General features: G+C 37.7%; 1 long non-coding RNA gene across 1 annotated transcript; it reads right to left on the bottom strand.

Moving 5' to 3' along the window:
- Positions 1 to 1,444: 1,444 nt before the first annotated feature.
- Positions 1,445 to 3,990, bottom strand: LOC132633962 (uncharacterized). The gene is made up of 3 exons (XR_009579976.1): positions 3,817 to 3,990; positions 2,858 to 2,908; positions 1,445 to 1,502 (listed from the first exon to the last, which is right to left on the bottom strand). It is a non-coding gene; the product is annotated as an uncharacterized LOC132633962 (long non-coding RNA).
- Positions 3,991 to 6,154: the final 2,164 nt, after the last annotated feature.

Below are 6,154 nucleotides of genomic sequence, written 5' to 3'. Positions count from 1 at the left end.
CATATCCGGAGCCGAACGAACCCACAGATTCTTATTACAAACAATTTTTTTTTTCCGGACTCTGAAGTCAAATAAAAGTAAAATACATATTAAGCTTTCGAAATATTTCTTTTATCGTTCTTGAATCAAACTAGATTTGTAATCTTATGGAATACATAGTATAATACATAAAGACACATCGGCTGCAAAGACCCACAACTCTGTCTGCAAAGTCTCTAACTTCGAACAAACAATCCCAGTACATACACTCTGATTTGGCAACACTCCAGGAGCAAATGGAGTTGCCAATCCAGCTGAAGCCTCTTCTAACAATGTCCCGTGCTCGTCTGGATGTACCTGCGTGGCATGAAACGCAGCCCCCGAAGAAGAGGGGGTCAGTACGAAATATGTACTGAGTATGTAAAGCATGGAATACAGCAAACAGAATTAAAATCGAAAGAAACGCTACCAAAGCAAGTACACTTTCAGAATACCAAAATACTTGTTCTTCAGAATGCAAATCGTATATATACTGATGCCATATGTCAGAAGAGGTACAGAAAGTAAGTAAGTCATCCAGAGTATCAAAATGTGTATTTTCCAAACACAGACCGCGCGTGCCAACAACGTATGTCATCATATACGTTTACAAATAACTGATTCATACGTAGCATAGTAGTGCCGAGGAACGTATGGCCCGATCCACATATCTAACATATTAGTGCCGAGGAACGTTCGGCCCGATCCACAAATGTAATTGTTGCGGAACGTGCAGCCCGATGCATATACACATATTATATTGTTGTGGCACGTGCAGAAGGTTAGTACAGACATTTAAGCACGATATGCAGAATAATAAAACACTTACTGGGAAAACGAATCATGCATGCCAAGAACGGTATCCGGCCCCTCACGGGACCCGGGGAAACGTGGCGCCACACACATCATACTCCAGAAGGTTTGCTCCATAATCTCCGTCACACATCATAATATCACATCATAAGATCAGAACATACATATACACATATATGGTTCGGCGAACCATGAACAGATCATAACACCATAACACATCATACTTCGGAATACATATATGGCACCCGTCCCTCAAGCAAGGGACCCGGCTGTCACAACCCAACTCCGTAGGCCGCGACTAGTGTCTGTGCTGGACACCCAAACGTACCCAATAACCCAACTAGCATATGAGCAGAATATTTTTAAATGTAAAAATCAATTGGCGTTAGTAATTATCATAAATGAACCGACATAGTACATGGAAGCCGATAAGGCTATCACAGATCATATCATCCAAAACATATACAGAACCCACACAAGTATGTCTACAGACCTCTACAGATTATAACAGAATCATAAGACGGAACAGGGCCCCGTCATACCCCTGAATAGCATACATATATACAATAGCAGCAGACTGTACCAACATATAGGCTCTGGACAAAAGAGCACTCCCAAAATAGCAGAATAGATGTCCTAGGCAGGCGGGTCAGCAAATCTGTCGTCTGTACCTGCGCGGTATGAAAACGCAGCCCCCGAAGGAGGGGGTCAGTACGAAATATGTACTGAGTATGTAAAGCATGGAACGTAGTAAACAAAGTCATAATCGAAGCAGAAGATACAGAAAATGAACTGAATATCCAGATTAGCAAAATGCTGATCATATAGCATAAATAGTATTCGCTGAAAACATATGTCGTACCTGATCCCATTACGGAACAAGATCATAACCGAAACAGAACTTACAGAGGAGTGAGTATAACATCCGAAGTATCAAATGCATATTTTCAAAACATGAGGAGTGTGTACAGAAACATATACCATATCATATCCGACCCCTGCCAAGGGACTCGGCAAACAGAACGTGGCCACCCCCCGACGCTGGTGCCACAACACATAAGGAGCAGAGTAGGGGATAACCCCGTAACATAACATATCATATCATATGGCCATATCAGATCATATCATATCAGAATGTGTGTACATGGCACAACATACTTCACAACCCATGTACATATATACCTGCCCCCTCACATCGAGGCACGGCGAACAATGCAGTGGAATACGCTTGACAACATATCCTGGCCCGGGCTTAGTGTGGGAAACATTGAGGCATCCACGAATGGAGTAGTGAGAAACTAAATGCAATAAAAATACCATATATTTCCAGAGACTCAATGAGGCATATCGAATGACAAATCAAACCAATGAAATCGGACAGAATCATAGTAAGTGTATGTCGTATGTCATAATGAGTTACGGAAGAATAATCCTTCTGGGATCATTTTCATATTCCAAAATAGTTTACCAGACTCGAGGGAATCATTAAAACAATTTTCCTTAGTAGTTAAAAGGATAGTTAAAACGTTTCATTTTATATTGTTCGAAAATAAGGCAATAGTACACTAAAAGGCAAAGCGGGAATAGAGGGAGACTAAATGAGACACAAAATATCATACCTTTACAGAGATTCAATAAAGTATTTAGAATAAGTATCATTGGTAGTTAGAAGAGTAGTTAAGGCGTTTCCTTTAGAACCGCTTGAAATTAAGTTATAAACACAAAAAGGGTAAAGTCGGAAATAGTGGGCCCACCTCGGGACAACCGAAGCGGTGGGCTCAAATTACGTATATTAAGCTTATGGAGTCACCTACGGAGGTCCTAGGGACATTTCATAACTTTCTAGACAATTTGCGGAAGTTTACACAACTCTGTAACAAAGCGTACTTATAGGGTTCAATTCCATTGAATGAAAAAGGGACAATTTCAACGCGGATTCCGAAAGACAGAATATTTTCCGAGGCTCGAATCCGATCCTAGTACATCTAGGACATGCCAAAAGAAGAATCGGGATAGCTTTACATACCTTTTATGCTTTTTACGCCTTTCCAAGTTCACTTCCCGTTTCGTCCAAAATCTACAAATGGTCACATTTACCAAATGTTAACCCTAAGACTTTAGGACTTAAATATCAAATCAACACTTTTCTACAGAAATTTGGGCAGCATTTCCCCTATACATATAGCATCCCCGAGAATTCAACTCGGCCAAAACAATCAACAACAACCCAATAACAACACTAACAACAACAACAATAACTACAAGACACAATATGGCACAACTAGTTCCCTTTCCAACATAGTGCGATACTTCCATTTCAACTTCAAATTTCCAAACAAATCTCAAGGGTTTCACATTCATCATTAATCAAGATCATCACAATATAATTTGGAAGCATTTCATATCAATTCCACAAAATATTCACAAGATATACACAATATACAAACTTTCCACCAAAGTCACAATTCCACCAAAACTTCTAATCTTTAACAAACATTTTCATAACATGTTTGTATCTTCCAACTTCATCAACAATCATCATAATTTACACCTTAACGACTTCATTTCCACAGTATCATAAAATCATATTAGAATGACATAATCTTTTACATTCCATTTCAATGCCAACTTAAATCATATTTCCTTCCTTTACACTATAAGGATCACAACAACACAACCAACATATTAAACAAAATTAATTCATTCCCATTCTAATCTCCATATACCACACGGCCAATACCTATATTTCCAACTTCAACCAAATTCATTCAACTTTCATTCTCAATATGAATTCCATCATACTCACAACTAGAATACAACATAAATTCAACTCACCATATGTATACAACATACATACACACACGGCTACATGCCAACTTACATACCCACTTTGTAAACTTCCATATTTCCATACTTTCTACTCATTTCTACATACTACAACACAAACAAACCGTCATAACATAATAACATGGAATGAATTCTTACCTTTTTCTCCAATCTTCTTCACTTAACCAAAGTGCGGAAACGATGAAACGGATGAACCATCTTCCGAAATAATTATACCACGTTGTAGAGGGTACTTGAATTGGTAGGAATACTACAAGAAAACAATTTTTGGAACAAGATTTAAGGTACTTAATTTCCATGGGTCTTGGCCGAAATGGCCCTTTGTTTTTTTTGTTCTTCATCTTTTGTGCTTCTTGAAACTTCTAATGGATAAAGTGATAAATATATGGTCCCTTTCATCTATTTTAACACATGGAAAATTCATTAATTTTTTTGTGGGTTTGGGCCATGGCTTTGGCCGGCCACCCTCTTAAACTTGGGCCTCATTTTTTTTTCTTTTCATTTTTCTTGGGCCAACCCGGTTGGTCCCGAGTTGGGCATAGCCCACTGACCTTTCGACCTTAAAACGTCCATATCTCCTTGTACCGACGTCACCTAGGAACCCACGACCTACGGTTGGAAAGCTAATTCAATTATCTATAACTTCTATCTCTTGGTATTTTCCCAAATTCCAAACTTATAATACCGTTTTTTGCCCCTCCAAGTCAGGTCACCCGGAAACGTTTTCTTAAAAATATTCGTTTGGAGGGCTTCCACTTTGATTTGGCCCAAGGGTCCTTCATTAGTTGTGTTTAACTTTACATATGTGATTCATATAGCTTGTCACGTGTTCCAAAAAAAAATCTTGTTGTGTGGGCCCCACCTCAGCTTACACATAATCCGACGTTCAAAAATACGGGATATAACATCGGCTTACCATGCGCACGATATATACCGGCCCGGGACTCGGCGAAAGAGATCACAACACATGCACGAGCAGAGTAGTGAGAAACCATATGCACATAAATAAATAACTTTCAAGACTCGATGGACAAATATATTTACCAACATCTGAAAGTCCAGAAACAGGTTTCGGGTCAATCAGAACTAGTGAACGAAAGTAATAAAACTCTTAAAACATTTTAGAGATTATTATTTATTGTTATTTTTTTGGAATTCAAAGCAATAACCATGTCTGGTATCTTTTCAAATATCGCTATGGACCAAATTAAATATAACTCTTAAGACCATATGTACATGAAAGCTACGGACATTTTTACCACAGAACTTTTATGAACGTTTCAAAGCAAACCCGAGATCTTTTACGAAAGTTAGGGATATTAAAACTTACAGATCTCTTTAGAAACATCATTATTTATGCTTATCTCGTTATTCAATCATATAATATAAACTCGGACATATCAGACTTACTTATATCAGAAGTGACTCAGAATCGTAGATAACCTCGGAAACATATCAAATGGAGCTTCAGAAATCATAGATACATACCAAAAAGGTGGATATGAATCATAAGAAAACTCGGAATTACAGAACAGAATTAACCCCAAGATACATATCATGCCTTATTTGGTTCTAGGACATGCCAAAGAAAGAAAGGGTAAGCCTTACATACCTGTGCCACGCCTTATTAGCTATGCTTATTTCTCCCAACTTGCTTGTCTACATACAAAAGAATTCACATAATCATTAGATTCATTATCATTCACTTGCCTTAGACTTTCAAATGAATTCACTTATATTCTACCGAAATTTCGGCAGCATTTCCCCTGTAATTACACCATCCCCGAGAATCTAACTCGGCCAATTTAACAACAACAAATCCGAGAATTCAACTCGGCCAAACTATCAATAACAATACCAACAATCATATCTTCCAACTTCAACAATTAATTCAAAATACATTCCAACATTAGTAGCTCCTTTACATAGTTCAATAACATTTCCTTTATATTCAATTCATACTTGTTCACATATTCAAATACTAGTCCGAAACCATTCAACAATATTCAAGAACACTTCAACAACCCGCACAACATTTCAAACGGCCCAACCAACACATACACTACCCGAAACTTCGCAACACAACATAACCAACAACAACACATTCTTTTCTTCCAAATTCATGAATTCCATCAACAATCTACATTAACAACTTCATTCATACGAATATAAGAATTCATGCTAGTGTCGCATTATCTCCCATAACAATACCACAACGATTACAACTTCATCTCAAGCAATTAAATACTCCACTCCAATAATTACATAAAAACCATATTAAAATCACATAATTTCCTACAACAATTTACAACTAAATTTTCATGCCAACTTGAACCATTAATCTTCCCTTTACATCACAAAGGTTACAACAACGCAATTAACATACTAAATAAATTTAATTCACCTCCCTTCACTACCAACTACCACATGGTCACACACACCCACACGGCTATACCCACAACACACAAATTTCATA

This window comes from Lycium barbarum, chromosome 3 (assembly GCF_019175385.1).
Source record: "Lycium barbarum isolate Lr01 chromosome 3, ASM1917538v2, whole genome shotgun sequence".
Classification (NCBI taxonomy): Eukaryota; Viridiplantae; Streptophyta; class Magnoliopsida; order Solanales; family Solanaceae; genus Lycium; species Lycium barbarum.
Note: the sequence above shows the minus strand (reverse complement) of the source record. Positions and strands in the feature narration are given on the sequence as shown.